The sequence below is a fragment of the Armigeres subalbatus genome, chromosome 1 (assembly GCF_024139115.2).
Source record: "Armigeres subalbatus isolate Guangzhou_Male chromosome 1, GZ_Asu_2, whole genome shotgun sequence".
Lineage (NCBI taxonomy): Eukaryota > Metazoa > Arthropoda > Insecta > Diptera > Culicidae > Armigeres > Armigeres subalbatus.
Genome location: NC_085139.1, coordinates 83374768 through 83396881, shown reverse-complemented (window position 1 = coordinate 83396881; position 22114 = coordinate 83374768). Strand labels below are relative to the sequence as shown.

General features: G+C 40.2%; 1 long non-coding RNA gene across 1 annotated transcript; it reads left to right on the top strand.

Annotated features, from left to right (window-relative positions):
• Nucleotides 1–2136: 2136 nt before the first annotated feature.
• LOC134216445 (uncharacterized) lies at nt 2137–22114 on the top strand. Its single transcript, XR_009980692.1, has 3 exons — nt 2137–2248; nt 2347–2557; nt 22007–22114. It is a non-coding gene; the product is annotated as an uncharacterized LOC134216445 (long non-coding RNA).

Genomic DNA, 22114 nt, shown 5'->3' with positions numbered 1-22114 from the left:
TAGCTCTTCTTTCGACGTCGAAACGAGGACACACGAATAGTATGTGCTCTGCAGTTTCGTCAACACCTAGGCAGTCAGGGACTCTCCGCGTGCCCAAACCTGTGGAGGTACTGCCGGAAGCAGCCATGGCCTGACAGGAATTGTGTCAGATGGAAGTGAACTTCTCCATGGGGTCTCTCCACCCAGCTCGATATGTTAGGTATCGGCCGGTGGGTCCACCTGCCTTTAGAAGAGTTATCCTACTCGCGCTGCCATCTGGCAACCGAAATCACCCTGATGCGTTCGCGGGCTCCTCTGGTGCCCCGTAGCCCGAAACACTCCTCGTCTTCCCGGATGACCAGCCCGACTGTCATCATGCTCGCAGTCACGCAGGCTGCATCGTGTGATACCGTGCGGTAGGCAGATATCACTCTGAGACATATTAAGCGGTACGTGCTCTCCAGCTTCCGCAGGTAACTGGTTATCCCCAGAGCTCTCGCCCAGGATAGGTCGCCATACCTAAGAATAGATACGGCAACGCCTGCCAGTAGCTTACGTCTACTGGCACACACCTTGGAACTGTTGGACATCATCCTCGATAATGCCGCAACAGCAGTCGAAGCCCTGCTGCACGCGTAGTCGACATGGCTGACGAAGGTCAGCTTGTCGTCTATGACGACCCCAAGGAGCTTCAAACTCTTGATGCGATCGCGACTTCACCCATGTGAATCACTGATTGTTGAACCGACTTGCGGTTGTTGACGATAATCACCTCCATCTTATGTTGAGCGAGCTGCGCTCATCATATCCTCCGCCGTGCTGATCGCGTGAGCTGCGGTCAGTTCTACCTCGGGAATTGACTCACCGTAGACCTCCAAGGTTACGTCATCTACGAAACCGACGATCTTAACACCAGGAGAGAACTTTAGCTTCAGAACCCCGTCATGTACATAAGGTTCCATAGTACCGGGCCCAGTATTGAACCTTGCGGAACTCCTGCGGTAATAGGTAAGCTTCTTTGACCGGCATCGGTGTCGTATAATAGTAAACGTGTCTGGAAATAGCTTTCCAAAATCCGATACAGGCCCACCGGCAGGCTTAGCCGGTGTAACGAGAGCGCGATGGCATCCCAGCTTGCGCTGTTGAATGCGTTCTTCACATCAAGTGTCACTAACGCACAGTATCGAATACCTCGCCTTTTCTGTTGGATCGCTATCTCGGCGATCTTTACCACCGAGTTAATAGCGTCCAACGTGGACTTACCCTTGCGAAAACCGAACTGGTTGCTAGATAGGTCGTTCGTACCCTCTGAGTACAGGGTCAGCCTGTTGAGGATGATCCTCTCTAGCAACTTGCCCGTCGTGTCTATAAGGCAGATTGGACTATGCGCCGATGGGTCGCCCGGCGGCTTCCCGGCCTGGTCGCCCGGCAACACCAGTTTCTGTCTTTTCCATGTTTCTACACTCATCTAGGCATCATCTAGGCATCTTTTCAGAGCTAGCCTGAACATGTTCGGGTTCGCTATGATGCAGGAGGCCAAGGACTTGGGGCTCGGGACGAGAAAAGTACCTCGATAACCCTCGCCAACCTATCCGTGGACCGTTCGTGGGGTCTTGGTCTTGGCCATCACTATCCTGTAGGCGTCACCCCACGGATTCGCGTTGGCTCCTTCGCATAGGTTGTCGAAACACGCTCTCTTACTGCTCTTGATGGCCTTGTTAAAGGCCAGTTTCGCAGCTCGAAACACTTCACGGCGGTTAGCTCTTTCATCCTCGGCGCGGGCACGTTGCTTCCTTCGTCTAGCCTTGAGGCAAGTTGATCGAAGGGTCGCAATCTCGGGACTCCATCAGTATACCGGCCATCTGCCATTTTTCGGCTGCCCCGCTCCACTGCCCAAGTATTAAAATCTCTGTTGGATATAGTGTTTTCGGTCAGTGCAGAGCAAGTGAAATGAACCGACGGCTAGTTCCGAGAATTGAATAATAATTACGATAATAATAGTGATAGGATGCAGAAAAGAATGTGAAACGATGTTGATGTAATCATTATCAGTAGTAAGCAAAAGCTATTGTTTATAATACTATAAATACTGGGAGCAATAAACAGATGGGTTGAGTTAGATGACAGATAACAACAAGTGTTAGTTTATTTCAGTGGCGACGAGATAAAAAAAAGTTTCTTTCGCGGTTAGGTGCGGTGAAGTTAAAAGTTAGCAGTGACGGTATTGTGGTAAACGGTGTGAAGTGAAAGAAATTGGAAGTCGCATAAGGTGAGATCTTGGCGGGCGATTAGTACTTATGGTCAACGAAATTGTGTAGTAAGGAGTGTTATATTGCTTTGTTCTTTTGTGTATTTCTTCGCCATCAGCCGGTCGAATAGTGACGCTGATATTCGGAACAACCATTGTTGTGCGGCGAAAGAACGTATAATAAAACGAATCGGTGGACGGTGGTCCAGCAAGCGTTGGGATCGATCAAGCGGCAGCAGAGCGGAGCCAATTGGACGGAAACCGGAAAGAAGCTTTGAGAAGCGGAAACAAATTGAACCATCTCAGTATCTCGGTGGTGGAAGAATCCAGGTACGTGAACTATTGTTCATACCTTTTCTAACTGATATAGTAGTGCAAATCTTTTATTTCTTCAAATTGGTGTATTAGAAAATGGCGTTGATTGGCACAATTGACCCTTATGTGCCCGGTACAAAGTTCAGTAATTATGTTGAGCTTCTAGATTATTTCTTTTCGTCGAATATTATAACTAAGGATTGTAAGAAGGACATTTTTGTGAGTTGTGCTGGTTTAGCAGTTTTCGAAGAGCTCATGTTGTTATATCCAGCTACTGATCTAGAAACCTTGTCGTATGCAGATATAACTAAAAAATTAAAAGAACGGTTTGATAAAATTGATTCAGAAATCATGTTGCGCTACAAATTTCGATGTAGGCGGCAAAGCCTATCGGAAAATGGTGAAAATTTTATTTTGGCGGTAAAGCTCCTGGCCGAGTTATGTGATTTTGGTACATTTCGTGACTCCGCTATCCGTGATCAGTTAGTGTTCGGAGTTTACAATAGGGAACTGCAAAAACGATTGTTGAATGAGGAAGACCTCACAGTTCGCTCAGCAGAAAGGATTATAAAAGGATTTGAGATGGCGAATAGTAACACGCAATATTTCCATTCAGAGTCAGGAGGAAACCAAGGAATTAATTCGGTGAAGTATAGGCTTGGTGGCAGGCAACCAAGAACGGAAAGGTATGATCGTAGTCGTAGTAGATCTAGGGATAGGTATACCAGCAGAAGAGAGGATTCTCGGACCAATTACATCAATTATGAAAGACGGTCAAGATCCGGTCAGAGGAGTTAAGAAAAATTGCTATCGTTTCATAGAAAAACTCGGTGAAGTTCGTAAAGGAGGTGGACTCAACAGTACAGGAAGAAAGGAAGGCTAATGATGTTCACGACTATTTTAAGCGGCTTCGAGTAGATTATGATTCCGACACCGAGGAAGAAGGTGATTATCCATGCCTCATGATTTCGTCTGTTAGAAATGTAAGTAAAACTTGTCTACTTGAGGTCAAAATAGAAGGGAAGCCATGCTCAATGGAAGTGGACAGTGGTTCGGCAGTGCCTGTAATGAGCAAAATAGAGTTCAAAGAGAAATTCAAAGGCATTGAATTAAGAAAAAGTAGTAGGAAACGGATAGTAATCAACGGCTCTAATTTAGAAGTTTTTGGAAAGGCACAAGTTGCAGTTTCGTTGCACGGCTCCATCGTTTTTTTTTTTCAATTTCGTTTATTTGGTAGGCTCAGGCGTGTATAACACTTTACGGAGCCATTGTTCTTTGTGATATATACAATCAATATCATTTTATTATACGGTTAGTAAGAGGGGGTAGAAGCCAGCGTACTCGTGGTGACTCGAGGTTAGTTTACAATGTTTAAGGAAGGACGGGGCTTTGGATTTGGGATCAGGAAATTTCAGCTTCTCATCCGGGCATTTGGCGTCAGTGACGATGTGGCGTGTCGTCGTGCTCGAGGAATGGTTCGACTGGGAGCATCTTCCGGATGGCAAGAGCTATGGAGCTCTACGGAACAAAAAGGCAGAGACAGAACAAAAAAAAAACTTTAAAGAAAGAAAAAAAAACAAAATGTTAGATTTTGATGTCAGAAGCACAAAGAAAACTATAAATGGCCTGCATATAGACAACATCACGAACTCCCAAACCACCGCGAACTTCCCTGAAGGGTTGTTTACCTCGGGCCACAAGGGTATCCAATAATTGCTCTCTGGAGGCGTCATTTTCCGAGCAGGACCAAACTACGTGATCGATGTCATCATAATCGGCTCCGCACCTACATAAGTTGCTATCGACAAGGTTTATTCTATAGAGGTGTGCGTTTAGTGAATAGTGATTAGACATAAGTCTTGACATCACGCGAATGAAGCCTCGACTTAAGTCCTCACCTCTGAACCACGCTCGCCCAGAAACTTTTGGAACTATGGAAAATAGCCACCGTCCAAGTTCGTTGTGTGTCCAATTTCTTTGCCGACTTTGAAGACTACTCTGACGGACTAATGGGAAAAACTCGTTGCTCGAGTATTGTCTATCATAAACTTCACCTTCCTGTGCGCCCACCTTTGCCAGCGAATCTGCCTTCTCATTGCCGTAGATTGAGCAGTGAGATGGGACCCAAACAAAGGTAATCTTGAATGATCTTTCGACCAGAACACGCATCTGCTCTCTTATGTTTGTAAGAAAGTAAGATGCGTGCTTAACAGGTTTCATCGACCGGAGTGCCTCGATAGAACTAAGACTATCCGAGAAGATGAAATAATGGTATACGGGCTGATTGGAAATTATCCCCAAAGCGAAGTTAATTGCTGCCAGCTCAGTAACATAAACCGAACACGGTTCCTGAAGTTTTCGGAAGGTGGTTGAAGTTACATTGAAAACACCGAAGCCAGTGGATCCGTTAATGCGAGAACCATCAGTGAAATATCTGTTGTTGCAATTGACATGTTCATATTTTTCTGAAAAAAGAGGAATAGATATTTGTCGAAGATGATCTGGTATTCCTTGAATAGCGTATTTCATGGACAGATCGTATTCAATTGAGGAACTGTCGTTGGTGAAGTGAACTCGAGGTGGATTATAACACGGAAGACAAAGATCTGAAGAAATGTAGTTGAGATAGACTCTAAGGAATCTTGAGCGACAAGTCAGTTCAAGCATTTTATCGAAGTTATCTAAGACAAGTGTGTTACTTGTTCCACATTTGACGAGTATTCTAAGTGAGAGCTCCCAGTAACGGTGCTTTAAAGGAGTGACTCCAGCAAGCACCTCCAGGCTCATGTTATGCGTCGAATGCATGCAGCCAAGGGCAATACGCAAACAACGATACTGAATTCGTTCCAATTTGATCAGGTGGCAATCAGCTGCTGAGAGGAAGCAGAAGGAGCCATACTCTAAAACAGAGAGAATAGTCGTTCTATAGAGTTTGATGAGGTCTTCCGGGTGAGCACCCCACCAGGTTCCGGAGATAGAACGTAGAAAATGGATCCTTTTCCGGCATTTTTGTATCAAATACTCAAAATGGAGTTTCCGGGTACATTTAGAATCAAACACGACCCCAAGGTATTTAGAAGATAAAGATTGGTTGATGTCATCATTCAACAGCTTTAGTTTCAGTTGAGCAGGGTACCGCTTCCTAGTAAACACAACCAACTGAGTTTTTTGCGGTGAAAACAGTCAGATTATCTAGGGTACTTTGCAATGGTCCTTGCAAGACAGCTGCACATGGACCTCTTAGAGAGACCACGGCATCATCTGCAAGTTGTCTGAGCGTGCATTGTCCTTCCAAACAATTGTCAATATCTTTAACATAGAAATTATAAAGCAAGGAACTTAAACATGATCCTTGGGGAAGGCCCATGTAGCTATTTCTGGAAGTTGTCAGAGTGCCGAGTGTAAAGTTCATTTGTTTTTCTGACAACAAATTATACAAGAAATTGTTCAAAATAACGGGTAATCCACTACTGTGCAGATTGTCTGACAGTACTTCTATGGAAACTGAATCAAAAGCGCCCTTAATATCCAAGAATACTGAAGCCAATTGCTCCTTGTGCGCAAATGCCAGTTGTATATCTGAAGAAAGCAACGCTAGACAATCGTTTGTTCCTTTCCCTTTTCGAAATCCAAACTGAGTATTTGAAAGCAATGCATTTTCTTCGACCCAATGGTCGACTCTTGAAAGGATCATTTTCTCCAATAATTTTCTCATGCATGATAGCATGGCAATCGGTCGGTATGAATTGTGATTAGACGCTGGTTTCCCAGGCTTTTGAATAGCTATTACTTTGACCTGTCGCCATTCAGGTGGCACAATGTTGTACTCCATGAAACAGTTGTACAGGTCAAGTAATCGTCTTTTTGCGATATCTGGGAGGTTTTTAAGAAGATTGAATTTGATGTTATCGCATCCCGGAGCGGAGTTATTCGATGAAAGAAGGGACATAGAAAGTTCCAGCATTGTGAATGGTCCACCCAAAGAACCGGGATCAGTGACTGATTCTCGAAATAGCGGTTCTGCTGGTACGGAATCTGGGCAGACCTTTTTTGCGAAGTTGAATATCCATCGATTGGAGTATTCTTCACTCTCATTGGTGGAAATGCGGTTCCGCATGTTGCGAGCCGTTTTCCAAAGTGTTGTCATTGAGGTTTCTCGTGATAGTCCCTCGACAAAACGTCGCCAGTATAGCTACGTTTTTTGCCTTGAGAAGATTTTGAGTTTTCTTTCGAGCCTCAAATACTCTTCAAAGCTCTGACCTTCCGTGTTTACGGAAGGCCTTGAAGGCATCAGATTTCTCAGAATACAACTTAGTACATTCATCATCCCATCCAGGAGTGGCTGGTCTTCTGATGACAGATGTACTTGGAACGCGTCGTTTCTGAGCTTCTAGTGCGCTTTTTAATCAACTCAATAAGGAATCGATATTCATCCAAAGGTGGAAGAGTATCAGTTGAGTCAATACCAATTTTACCGCCGATGCAAATTTTTGCCAGTCAATGTTCTTCGTGAGATCGAAAGGAACATTAACTGGCTCAGATTGTTGATAGCCACTCTTAATTGTGGTGACTATCGGCATATGGTCACTACCATGGGGATCTTGAATTACCTTCCACGTGCAATCTAATGATAGTGAATTTAAACATAAAGACAGATCAATACGGCTTTGTTGACCATTTGGTCCTATTCGAGTTACTTCACCAGTGTTCAAAATATTCAAATTGAAATCGTCACACAAATCATAGAAAATAGGCGCTCTATAATCGTCATACGTCATCATCCAATACCATGTGCGTTCATATCACCCAATATCAATACTGGAGATGATAGGAGGGAGACTGCGCTCCAAAAATGTCGACGATTAATAGAGGCATTTGGAGGAATGTACACTGAAGCTATGCAAAGATCTTTATTCTTCACATTTACTTGGCATGCGACGATTTCTAAGCCGGGAACAGTCGGAATGGGAATTCTGTAGAAGGAGATCCCCAAAAGAACGCCACCATAATGATCATCCCGATCTTGGCGAATAATATTAAAATCGTGGAAGTTGATTTCATCTTCAGAAGAAAGCCATGTTTCACAGAGTGCAAATATATCGCAATCGGAATTGCGAATCAAAAACTTGAACACGTCTAATTTATTTTTCAGACTATGACAGTTCCACTGCAGCACAGTGATTGTATCTTGGGTATTGGCCGTATTATCCATCGAAAGATACAATTCCTGCAAGAAGGGGCCATGAAACAGTCAATTGCTTCAGATAGCTTTCCACTGTTGGTATAAAAAGGTCAATGATAGGCCTCAATGAATTCGGAATATTGAATAAATTCAAAAAAACGGTCCACAAGGTCCTTGAAGGAGATCAATTCTCGCTTGGACGGAATACTTTTACTAGAAGTGCGAATTACTTTTTTTTTCTTTCGTTGATTCTCCTAGCCGGATGTTTCTTCGAAACATCGGATTTTGGCAATGGCGGGAATGCCTTACTGCAACTAGGATCAAAAGAAGCAGTAGGGACAGGTTGCTTCGGGATTTTAAATAAACCCCCATTACCTTCAGATTTTTCCAAGCTTTTATGGATGATTTTTGTTCTCTTGCGGCGCGATCCCGGGGAAGACGGTTGCTTCCTCTTCTCGGGCACGTGTACCTCCGCAGGATCATCCATATCGGCTGCGTCAGAGTCCAATTCATCAATGGATATGGAATCATAATAATCACTTACACGAACGGTCTCACTAGTCCAATTGAGGATCAGGTTACACGAAGCTTCGAAGACATTCTCAACCAAGATAATGTTTTTGACCCTTCGTTGGGAACTAATTTGGATGAAGTGAGATCTATTACTAGAAAATTTAAAAATATGAAAGCCCCGGGTGATGATGGTATTTTCTACATACTTATCAAAAAACTTCCTGAGAGCTCTTTATCCTTTTTGGTTAATTTATTTAACAAATGTTTTCAATTGGCATACTTCCCAGATAAATGGAAAAACGCCAAAGTTGTTCCAATTTTGAAGCCGGACAAAAATCCAGCTGAGGCTTCTAGTTATCGCCCAATCAGTTTGCTTTCTTCAATAAGCAAACTGTTTGAAAAGATTATTTTAAATAGAATGATGGTTCATATTAATGACAATTCTATTTTTGCTGATGAGCAATTTGGTTTTCGCCATGGGCATTCAACCACTCATCAGTTATTAAGAGTTACGAACTTAATTCGGCTCAACAAATCTGAAGGATATTCGACTGGAGTTGCTCTTCTTGATATAGAGAAAGCATTTGATAGTGTTTGGCATGAAGGTTTGATTGTAAAATTGATGAATTTTAATTTTCCTCTGTACATTATTAAACTGATCCAAAATTATTTATCAGATCGCTCACTGCAGGTAAACTATCAGAATTCTAAATCTGATAGATTACCTGTTAGAGCTAGTGTTCCCCAAGGCAGCATACTGGGGCCCATATTGTATAACATTTTTACTTCTGACTTACCTGATTTACCACCAGGGTGCCAAAAATCTTTGTTTGCAGATGACACAGGTCTCTCAGCCAAAGGGCGTAGCCTTCGTGTCATTTGTAGTAGATTGCAAAAAGTTTGGATATTTTCTCCACTTACTTGCAAAAATGGAAAATTTCCCGAATGCTTCCAAAACTCAGCTTATAATTTTCCCACATAAGCCGAGAGCTTCTTATTTGAAACCTTCTAGCAGACATATTGTCACTATGAATGGGGTTCCAATTAATTGGTCTAGCGAAGCTAAATATTTAGGACTTCTGCTAGATCAAAAATTAACTTTTAAAAATCACATTGAAGGCCTTCAAGCCAAATGTAACAAATATATTAAGTGTCTATATCCACTTATAAACAGAAAATCAAAACTTTGTCTTAAGAACAAACTTTTGATTTACAAACAAATTTTAGACCAGCCATGTTGTATGCTGTGCCAATATGGACTAGTTGCTGCAATACCAGAAAGAAGGCACTTCAGAGGATTCAAAATAAAATTTTGAAAATGATTCTGAAGTTACCTCCGTGGTATAGTACCAATGAACTTCATAGAATTTCTAATATTGAGACATTGCAACAAATGTCCAACAAAATAATTTCCAATTTTAGACAAAAATCGTTGCAATCTTCTATTGCAACGATTAGCTCCTTGTACCCTTAGTATAAATTAGGTTAAGTTTAGTTTAAGTAGAAAACATTGTAATTCCTACATGGTTTAATTCAACCAGAGGAAATATCGTAACTGCCAGAGGCAATTGAAATATATTAATAATATCTAAAAGCGTAACATAGCAAATAAGGATGATAGTGTTAAGAAAACACGGAACACCTAGTCTAAGAAATAAATGCATGTATTAGATAATTAGCAAATAAAATTAGTTAAAAAAAAAAAACTTACACGAACGGTGGCTGAAATAGCAGTCGATGCAGTGGCTGTGGCGGATGTGTCTTGCGACTTAACCATTTCCGCATACGACTGCTTGGAGCGCTGTACCAACGAGCGCTTCACTTTTTGGGTGCGCTTTTTGTACACCGGGCATTCCTGCAAACCATGGGGAGGATTCAAACCACAATAAGCACATTTTGTTGCTTGTTGCTGGCAGGACTCCTCCCGATGCCTTTCAGAACATTTGCCACAACGTGGTTTGTTGTCACAAAACTCGGCAGTGTGACCAAGTTGTTTGCAATTGGTACAATTAAATACCCTTGGCACAAAAAGACGCACCGGAAACAACATATTTTCTATATCGACATACTTTGGAAGCATCGAACCGGCGAATGTCACCCGAAGCGAACCTGACTTGGAATATACCTTCTTTCCATCTACCGTGGCTGCTGAATGCAATTCCTTGCAGTCCAGAATATCCACGGTAGACTCCAATGCATTCTTTAGGCGGCCTTTTCCCGCAAGTACATCCTTGCAAGTCAGGCTCGCTGCGTTGATCACACCTTCAATTTCGACCTCCCGCGAGGGGACATAAACCATATATTCAACATTGTACGCCCTGTCGCCAGCAATTTCATTCGCCACCTGGTATGTAGGTGCGGTGATGCGTAGTTTGTTCCTGTTGATCTGGCTAAAATCAAGCTTCGGAAAACGACGCGTCAAATCTCGTTTAATGCCGAGAAAATCTAGGCTTTTTACTTTCTGCCGAAAGTAAACAACCCAAGGCCCAGGCGAAGCCGCATGGTACAATCGAGTGCGCCCTCCATCTTTAGCAGGCACATTGCCTTCTCCCGTCTCCTCCTCCATTCTCACCCCGCAAGGTGGAAGGATAATTTTGCTTATACTAACTTAGAACTAATAGCAAATTAGAAAAAAAACTTAAAAAACTAATTCGATTAATTCTAAGCAGTCCCACTCTGTATCAAACAGAAGGGAGAACAATAAAAAGTTTTGCCACTTATCTGCCCCTGCTGCTGTAGGTAGCAGCAGTGACAATAGCCTGCTTCACTGGCGTCGCCAGAAGCAGCTACTTCACTCGCCGACAGTGATCGCCTTGGATCCGTAGGTAGGAGCGCACCACACAATAGCCTTTTCACTACCGAACACAATCCGCGATGAGACACAGCACACACGTCTGGCTCGTTCGAACTATCGGCACGGAATGACGGCTCCATCGTTAAATTGGAGTTAATTGTTTTGAACGGAGACTACCATTTTACTTCCTTAATTGGTAGAGATTGGATGGATGTATTCTTTGTCGGATGGAGAAACAATTTTTTGAATTTGAACAACCCAGCCAACACAAAGTCGCATATGCTGGCGAAAAAGTGTACAAGGTGGAGGCGATATAGGCGCATTCCTCCATTTGACTACATGCAAAGTGCACGTACATATATGGCCTCCACTTTGTACACTTATTCGCTATGATATACAATCTTGTGTTTGCTGGGAAGCCTCAAAAAATCTATGGAGTCAGTGGCGTAGCCAGAAAATTGGTCTGGGGGGGGGGGGTTTCCGAACATTTTTTTTTTTCGAAAAAAAAAATTTCTTCTAAAAATTTGGTCTCTGGGGGGGGTTTTATGCCCAAAACCACCCCCGTGGCTACGCCACTGTATGGAGTGAATAGTATTGGAGAGAACAAAGAGCAAATTGTTAACGTCATCAAGCAGCGATATACAGACATCTTCAATAGGGATTTTTCGTCACCGATCGTGGGTTTCGAAGCAGAGCTTGTACTAAAAGAAGATAGGCCCATATTTCGGAAGCCCTATGACGTTCCTTATTGGTCGAGAGATAAAGTTTTGGATCATTTTAGTCATTTAGAGAAAGATAAAATTATTTCGCCTATTAAAACCAGTTTATGAGCATCACCAGTCGTGGCGATAATAAAAAAAGATGGAGATATCAGACTTGTAATCGATTGTAAAGTATCCATCAACAAGGTATTAATAGCTAACACCTCAAGCTCAAGATTTATTTGCTTCGCTGGCTGGATGCCGGGTCTTTTGTTCATTAGACCTAGCTACAGCATACACGCAACTCCAATTATCTGAGAAATAAAAAAATTGTAGTTATTAACACAATAAAAGGACTTTTCACATACAATCGGCTACCCCAAGGCGCATCCTCCAGCGCAGCCATTTTTCAACAAATCATGGAGTCCATTTTAAGTGAAATTGAATATGTTTACAGTTACCTTGACGACGTCCTTATTGCTGGACAAGACTTCGATGATTGTTACAGACGACTCACAATGATGTTAGATAGACTAGCTAAGGCTAACGTGAAGGTTAATTTTAGCAAATGTAATTTTTTCGTGAGTCAATTGCCCTATTTAGGCCATAAATTATCCGAAAATGGACTGTTACCTAATCCGGAAAAAGTATGGAAAGTTTTTGCCTAATTTGTCTACGACATTAAATCCTTTGTATTGTTTGTTGAAAAAAGATGTTAGGTTTACATGGGACTTCAAATGCGATGAAGCATTCAAGGATTGCAAATTAAAGTTACTAAACGCAGATGTTCTCACTTACTACGATCCAAAGAAGCCAATTGTAGTTAGTACGGATGCTTCGTCATATGGACTTGGGGGAGTTATATCACACATAATTATTGGAATAGAAAAACCAATATGGTTTACGTCGTTTTCACTTAATCAGGCACAGAAAAATTATCCAATTTTGCATTTGGAAGCGTTGCCCGTAGTATCAACTGTAAAAAAGTTTCACAAATTCTTGTTTGGACAAAGCTTTACTATTTTCACAGATCATAAGCATTTATTAGGCATTTTTGGAAAAACAGGCCGAAATTCAATCTCAGTTACGAGAATTCAACGTTACGTCATAGAGTTGGCAATTTATGATTATAATATTGAATATCGGCCAGCAAACAAAATGGCCAATGCCGACTTCTGATCCCGTTTCCCATTGAACGTTGAGGTTCCTAAATTTTTGGAGAAGCAATACGTGAATAGTCTCAATTTTTCTCAAGAAATGCCTTTAGATAGTTCTATAGTGGCTAAAGAAACGCATACTGATTTTTATTTACAACAGATCATAGCCTATATGGAAAATTGATGGCCTGAGCGAGTAGACGTGAGTTTTAGAAATATTGTTTCGCAGCATCGAGATTTGGAAGTAATAGACGGATGCTTGCTTTTCCAGGACAGAGTAATTGTCCCGGTTTCGTTACAGAAAAGAGTCTTGCAAATCCTTCACGCTAATCACACAGGAATCATGAAAATGAAACAACAAGCCAGGCGAAGTATTTATTGGTTTGGTATCAATTGCGACGTTGAACCATATGTAAAAATTGTGAAGTTTGTGCTAAAACGTCGGTAGCTTCTAACGAAAAGAATATTTCAGAATGGATTCCCGACTAGAAGAGCATAACAAAAATTGAACACAATTTTAACATATTGTGATATTTATAACTTATTTTGATACAATTTTGTTCTCAGTAGCTATTATCTTTCAAATGTTGTAACAGGATTATATCATAATATGGTTTGAAAAATGCTTAACACCGAATTGCCCAATAGTAGGCAATTAAAATAGATGTAGCAACCCGACTAGAAGGTCATATCAAAATTATATCATACTATGTTATTATGTTATACTAAATTTTTATAACAAAATTTGTTAGAAACATGGTGCAGGATGTTGTTAAAATAACTAAATTTCTATCAAAAACTGCACTACTGGAAACAAAAAACTATCAAATTTTTATACAATTTTATCATAAAAATAACATATTCTGTTAGAAATTTATAACAGGATCAGATACAAAATATATTGTTTCTGTGCAGTTGGAATTTTTACAGGTCGTGATAGGTCGCCAGATTGTGATCAACAATCATTTTTTTTTGTTTTTGTCTGAACAAGAATATTTTTCGAGAACATGAAATTAACAACATAACAAATAAGGCAACCTTCTCAAATTATATCAGCGTTGTGATACCTATGGCTGGGAGACTTTGCTACATCTATTTTAATTGCCTACTATTGGGCAATTCGGTGTTAAGCATTTTTCAAATCATATTATGATATAATCCTGTTACAACATTTGAAAGATAATAGCTACTGAGAACAAAATTGTATCAAAATAAGTTATAAATATCACAATATGTTAAAATTGTGTTCAATTTTTGTTATGCTCTTCTAGTCGGGAAAGTCTCCCAGCCATAGGTATCACAACGCTGATATAATTTGAGAAGGTTGCCTTATTTGTTATGTTGTTAATTTCATGTTCTCGAAAAATATTCTTGTTCAGACAAAAACAAAAAAAATATGATTGTTGATCACAATCTGGCGACCTATCACGACCTGTAAAAATTCCAACTGCACAGAAACAATATATTTTGTATCTGATCCTGTTATAAATTTCTAACAGAATATGTTATTTTTATGATAAAATTGTAACAAAATTTGATAGTTTTTTGTTTCCAGTAGTGCAGTTTTTGATAGAAATTTAGTTATTTTAACAACATCCTGCACCATGTTTCTAACAAATTTTGTTATAAAAATTTAGTATAACATAATAACATAGTATGATATAATTTTGATATGACCTTCTAGTCGGGTCCTACCACCCGACTATTTAGCAGGGTTCATGCTAATTTTTTTTATTTTGAGAGACGTACATATTCACTGATTGTGGATAGTTTTTCAAAATAATTGAAGATAAAGTGGATGAAATATGGTACCGATTCGGAAAAAGTCATAAAGAAATTTATCGAATTTTTTGCACAATTCGGTCTTCCAGATGTAGTGGTTACCGATAACGGACCACCATTCAATGCTAAACAATTTTTGGAAAAACAAGAAATTCAAGTTTTTAAAAGTCCACCCTACCACCCACAAAGCAATGGACAAGCCGAACGGTTGGTTCGGGTTTCTAAGGAAGTCCTAAAGAAGTTTCTATTGGATCCCACAATGAGGAGTATGGATCTTCAAGATAAAATCAACTATTTTCTGTTTAACTATAGAAATACTTGCTTGTCTGATGGAGGGAAATATCCATCCGAAAAGGTGCTGTGCTTTAAACCTAAGACAGTGTTAGATCTTGTAAATCCCAAGAACAACTATAAACGACATCTAGCTGAAGCATTAGAATTGAGAGATGAGACTAGTATTGATGAAGTTTGCGACCCTTATGCTAATTTGAAATTTAGTGATAATGTTTATTATAAGAATCGTAATCCAAAAGATATTGAGTTACGTTGTCATGAACGTGATAAAGTTTTTAAAAAATAATTCTAAGTTCGATTCACATTCACTATTTATTCGAGTTCGTTATACACTTGATGTTTTACAAATTTTAATTGTCTACACTTGGACGTGTTGTCCCTATCGAATGCCGCACTGAACTGATCGCCCTGACTGAAGCTACCTAGTTACCTGGCTATGGCCGCCTAACTGGAAACTGCTGCTTCAGCGGAATTCCTGGTTCGTCAATTGGGTCCCGGCTGATGCAACCTCGATGGCCGGATGTTTACTGCAACGTCAGCGTACCTGTGGCTAACCTTTGGTTGGTAACCAAATAGCTGACGTCTCCACGTGCCGGATGCAACGGTGACTTTCTGCTAGCGCATACTTTGCTGACGTCTGTGCATACGCGATAGAGACTGTTAGGATGCGTACATAACTTCCCCCTTATTAGATTGAACCGTCTCGGTTCAACCCTAGATGCGAAGTATCTGCAACTTTGACTGCTGGAATGCGTATCGTCAGTTTCAGCTTAAGTTTACGAACTTCTCTTATGAGAAAAGTGAAGAAAACTATGACGAGGCATGTGATCAAAACTGTGGCTCCAATGTTAAATGCTCTAGTCCTTTCGGTAACGGTTTCTAGATGTTCTAGCTTACGACGATTATGTACGTGTAGTTGTTCCAAATTATCGATGGGTTCTGCTAGTATTTCTGATTCATTGACGTTCACTAAATGAAGTGGGAGTATAACAGGTTTAGTTTCCCCTTTGAAAGATTTGCTGTTGAAGTGCTTTCCGTTGAGAGTTACGAGGCAATCCTTGAATGATACGAGAAATGTTCCTGTCAGATTTCTCGGGCCAAAACCACAACTGTTCTGTATGAGGGTGGGTTTAACGGAGTTTTTTATCAGTACTCCAAGATTTTCAACTGTTTTGAATTCCGAAATTGTTGGTGACTTTGTAAAGGTACATGTACCTGCGTTTCCTCGTAATATTGGATGAAGACATTTGTCGTTGGAGACGTTAAAGAGGTTTTGTAAATTGCAAATACTGCGTTTCTCGATGTTCGTACATGGATGCATTACCAGATACGACTCGTTGTTGCCAATAATAGCACTTGTAGCGTTTATCGCTATAGCTTTGTTATGTATAGGAATAGTTTCCAGCTGAAGTTGTACATAATCTCCTCGTCTAAGCTTAGGAATTTTAATAAGGACTATTATGTCTGAGTTGTTATGAAAAGCTACCGGTTCCAAAAACTCGTAAGTTCGATCAAAGCTTTCAATCGTTATGCCTTGTGATTCCAGTAGTTGCGTTGCAAATTCCAGTTCTGAAGGTTGTAAGAACGTTTTCGATATTATACCCAGTTTCGACAATTGTATGGATTCGAAGATTGTTGCAAGCTGGTGTTGGATCATGTCGATGTTGAAGATGATGCTGTGTATATGTAGAATGTGTTTCCAGTCAATTGGCCGGTCTAAACTCAACCTAGCTTGTTTTACGATACTATCTATTTCTCTAGACTGCTTGTAAGCCTGTTTTGTTAAATTGTTAATTCTGTTTTCAAAAAGCTCATTTATCCTGACCTGTTCATTGTTCTCTGTAACTAAAGCATTATTAGAGTGTTTTAAGGATTCTAATTGATTTACAATTTTAAGCAAATCTTCGATATCAAGGTTTCGCTTCTTTTGCGCATGTTGTTCAGAAAAGATCCTGTAAAATTCTTCTTTTTGTCTAATTCTTTCATCTAGATCCTCGGGTACGGGGTCTTCATTTTTAAAGCCAAAAAACAACTCTTTTGGGGTTAATTTCGTTTGGGAATGTATAGAGTCGTTGTAAATAGAGACTGCCAGATTTATTTTAGCCGTTTCTGACAAGTCTTTGGTTGAATCTCTAATACTCAAAATATTGTGCAATTCTCTTATTGTTCTGTGAACAATTTCAACTGTTCCGTTGGAGGAGGACTGCCCAACACTTGTATAATGATATTCGACATCGCTTTCTTCGAGGAAATCTCTGATTGTTGTGGAAGTAAATGAAGCTTCCTGATCCATGACGAGAAGGGAAGGTTTTCCAACATTTGAAAAGAAGTGAGTTATAGCTTTTTAGAATGTGTATAGCATTACGTGTCTTCAAAGGAATAGCCATTGTTAATCGTGAAAACTTATCGCATAGTGTTAGATAGTTCTTGTTGTTAATAATGAAAATATCCATATGTACAATTTGCAACGGCTTTGTAGGTGTTGCTGTTAGTTTAAATTGTTGTTTGTATGGTCTTCTTTCGTACTTAGCTGCTTGGCATAACCTGCAAATGTTAATAAATTTAGTAATTTTGGATTTCATGTTCGGGAAAAAGTATTTTCGGGATATGCGGGTTTTTGTTTCTGTAATTCCTCTGTGATTTGCGTTGTGTTGCCTTTGAATAATTAAGTCTTGCTCAAGTTCATCGGTGACGTCCTCTAGCAGTTGTTGAGTCCAAAATATTTTGAATGATTTCGCTCTGGAAAAATAATTCTTGTATATAGTTTGCAAATTACACAGTATCCTCTCACTACAATAAATGCCGGTAGTGCACTTATTAGTGGCGTATTCTTTTAAAATATTGATCAATGATGCAGGACCGAAATTTGTCTTTTTAATAATGATTCTATGGTAATTCCTGAATAAAGTGAAAGTCTCTTGGTTATCTTCATTTGCTTCTTCCAGAACGATTTGATTTCTAAAGTCGTTTAGAGGTCTCAATGTTGATGGTATAAAATCGTTGTCGTCAGTATCTGCAGAGTGTTGTGTAATGTCGTCGCTGGAAGATGAATTCACGTTTACTTCTATTTTCTCCTCTGGTCCAGGTTCAATTCGAGAAAGTGCGTCTGCATTTGTGTTCAATGTTCCTTTCTTGTACTTAATTTCAAATTCAAGTTCTTCTAGAGCAAGTTTCCAATGTAATAATCTTCGGTTCAAATCATCTTTTTGTCGGAGCCACACAAGTGGTTTGTGGTCCGTGCGTATTTCGAAGTGAGTGCCATAAATGCAGGGTCTAAAATGTTTTGTTGCCCAGACGATAGCCAACAGTTCTTTTCAGTAGCAGAATAATTACATTCTGCTTCATTCAAAGTTCTTGACGCGTACGCAATTGGGTGTTCTTTCCCGTCTTCGAATTTTTTGAGACAAAACGGCTCCGAGCGCGAAGTCGCTTGCGTCAGTTTCAAGGATAAATTTTCTATTGAAATCAGGGTATTTTAAAATGGGATCAGTTGTCAATAATCGTTTACAATCATTAAAACAACTGGTAAATTCTTCGTTGTGAATAATTTTCGCATCTTTCTTCAAACATTTGGTCAAAGGCTTCGTTAGCTTTGCGAAATCGCGAATGAATTTCCTGTAATATCCCAGTAAACCTAGGAAACCTTTGATTTGGGTAGTTGTCTTTGGAATCGGCCAACTAAGATTTTTTTCAATTTTATTAGGATTGGGTCTAATGCCATCTTGAGTTATGATATGGCCTAAAAATTCACATTCCTTCTGAAGGAATTCACACTTGTCAAGTTGGATTTTTAAATTGGCTTGAGCAAGTCGTTGAAGAACTTTGTTTAAATTGTCAGATGTTGCTGAAGTGAACTACCAAAAATTATTATGTCATCTAGGTAAACTAGACAACATTTTCCAATCAAATTTCCAAGAATATGATTCATTACGCGCTGGAAAGATGCTGGCGCGTTTTTCAATCCAAAAGGCATGCGAATAAATTTGAAATGCCCTTGGTTCGTGCTGAAAGCGGTTTTTGGCCTGTCCTTTGGATGGACTTCAATCTGGTGAAATCCAGATTTTAGGTCCAACGTAGTGAAATATGTACTACGGCCAAGCCTATCAAGCATTTCTTCAATTCGTGGGATAGGGAATTTATCATCCACGGTTTTTTCATTTAGTTTGCGGTAATCTATGACAATGCGCCATTTCTTTTTACCGCTCGCATCAATCTTTTTTGGAACGATCCAAATTGGGGATGTCCAAGGCGAAATAGAATTCTGTATAATACCGTCTTCCAACATTTCATCTATCTGCTTTTCAACTTCTGCTTTGTGGACTTGAGGATATCTGTAAGGTTTTGTGTGGACTGGAATATCGTCCACTGTTCTGATCCTATGCTGAATTGTAGACGTGCAAGATAGTTTTTCAGAGTCCTTGTGAAGAATCGTAGAATATTTTGCAAGAGTTTTTAATAGTGCGGGTTTTTCTTCTGAATTTAGATGTTGACTTCTAATCATTTCTTCCAAATCAGGGTATGGTGTATTAGACGAACGATGAAGATGATTTAAGTTCATATTATTAATTTCTGCTACCTGTATAGTTTTAGCTGGATGCGTCCAATGAAATGTAACCGCTTTACAAAAATTCCTAATCGGGGCGTTAACAAAGCTTTTTTCTGCGTGGTACAAACCTGATTGTATCACAGCATTGTCAATTTTTATATCATTAGGGAGGTAAACGTTGCCATTATCTTGAGACAGGGAGTTTAATTATTCTCGTTGAATTCTCGGTCAGCGTGATCTGCGGTGGGCCTAATTTTCTTATTTGCATATTCACTGTTTTTTTGTGGAAAAATAATTTATGATTGCTCACGTCGATGAGTGCTTCGAAATCAGAAAGAGTTTCGTAACCGAGGATTCCGTCGAAGAATGTATGGAAATTTAAAAGGTAGAAGGTGACTTTTGTTTCAAGCCAAATAGTGTTGTAATAAACTTTTATCGGTGGAGTTTTGCCCTGAAGTGTTTGAAATTCGAATTGGTTTACATTTTTCCTGTTTTAATTTTGGAATCAGACGCGGGGAGATGAAATTCTTATTTGAACCACTATCTACAAGTAACTTTACGTCTTTGCCGAAGAGTTTAATTATTACGTAGGGTAAACCATTGATTGCATTTAAGTCAGCGTGTTGGAGTGAAGGGGAATTTGAAAATTTACACTAGAATCTTCAGCTTCTAATTCTTCTTCGGTGTCAGTGTTGTTAGTTTCCTCGTTATTATCCTGTTCAGCATCGTGATTGAATATTCTGTTAGTAGCGAAGCGAAGGATCAACTTCCATGGGAATAAATTTCTGCCTATCAGATGCACTTTTCTGTCGCGTTGAGGATTGTGCTTCTGGATGTTTGTTAAATGACTTGTTGAAGGGTTTGGAGTTTCTATTGGAATGGGACTGTTGGTCAAATACAGATTGTGTTTGTGTCTTAGTTTTTCCGCGTTTTGGAACCTACACAAGAATGCATAGGCATCCTCTAAATCACTTGGCTGGGCGGTCTGAGCATAACCAAAGTATGGTTTACTAAGCCCGTTAATGAATGCTGCCAGACATTCTTGTTCTAAAAGTGGTTTATTGCTTCCCAATGTGCCATGTATGTTTCGTTTTGTTTAGCTAAAGATTTCATATTCACCATGATTTATTTTGTGCGTTTGTAGTAAATATGCAAAAGATTCGGTCATTTTCAATGACCAGAGCTGGGTCTGGTAAGTCGCAATGTTATTGCGATCACCATATGCGCTTTGTAGAATTTCCGCTATCTCGTCAAAAGTAGTTGGGTTTCCATTTACGCATATCATATCTCGAGCTTTGCCCTCGACTTTGTTTATAACTGCCTGTTCGTAAACGGAAAATAAGTCCGCTGCTACGTGTGGTCGGCATAAATTAAGAGCTCTCCTGGCTGTGTCTAGCCAGTGACTCAATTGTTTTTTATTCCCGTCGAATGATGGGATCATCCGAATGGGGTCGGGAATTCTAAAGAAATCACTACGACGTTCCTCCACAGCGGGGGCTTGCCTTTGTTGTTGTTGCAATTGTTGTTGCTGTTGTTGAAGGTTGATGTTCTCCGATTGGAGAGCACCGATTCTTTGCTCCAAACTTTGAATTTGATCAAAGAGGGCTTGAAAGTTAATGTTTTCCATATTTTCAGAGAATTTCAAGGCTCTTACTTTCGGAAAAGGATTGAATTTAGGCATAGAATTACACCAAAAAAATATATAGAAAAGGGAGGATTTACTCACGGTTCTTCGTCCTTGAAGGATTTAAATCCACCGCTTTAGTGCAGGCTCCTAAACGGTTGACTCGAATCGCCTACGTGTCGAGGGATGGCGTGTGTTGATTCTCGATGAATCTTCCTAGCCGGTCAGCCGCCATTACCTGTTGAACTCTAGTTGGTTGTAAGTCACTGTTTTTCACAAAAAGTTCCACGTGTTGGGTTTTTTCTGTTTTCACAGCACACTTTAACTTCACTAGTTAGGGTTTCTTCACTAAACCGTAGGACGAGCCGTACGACTGCGCCAGTTACGTTGTCATGAACGTGATAAAGTTTTTAAAAAATAATTCTAAGTTCGATTCACATTCACTATTTATTCGAGTTCGTTATACACTTGATGTTTTACAAATTTTAATTGTCTACACTTGGACGTGTTGTCCCTATCGAATGCCGCACTGAACTGATCGCCCTGACTGAAGCTACCTAGTTACCTGGCTATGGCCGCCTAACTGGAAACTGCTGCTTCAGCGGAATTCCTGGTTCGTCAATTGGGTCCCGGCTGATGCAACCTCGATGGCCGGATGTTTACTGCAACGTCAGCGTACCTGTGGCTAACCTTTGGTTGGTAACCAAATAGCTGACGTCTCCACGTGCCGGATGCAACGGTGACTTTCTGCTAGCGCGTACTTTTCTGACGTCTGTGCATACGCGATAGAGACTGTTAGGATGCGTACATAACTATTGAAAAATGGATCAATGCAACATTCGTTAAAAGAATCTCTAAAAATATATTGCAGATCGCCATCGGGTCAACCCTCGTCTCGGCCCTCAAGGGCAGGTGAAGATTCAGAATAGTCAGAGTGGACGAAGGCGTCCTTGTACGCTCCACTTCTCTGACAGCGAAG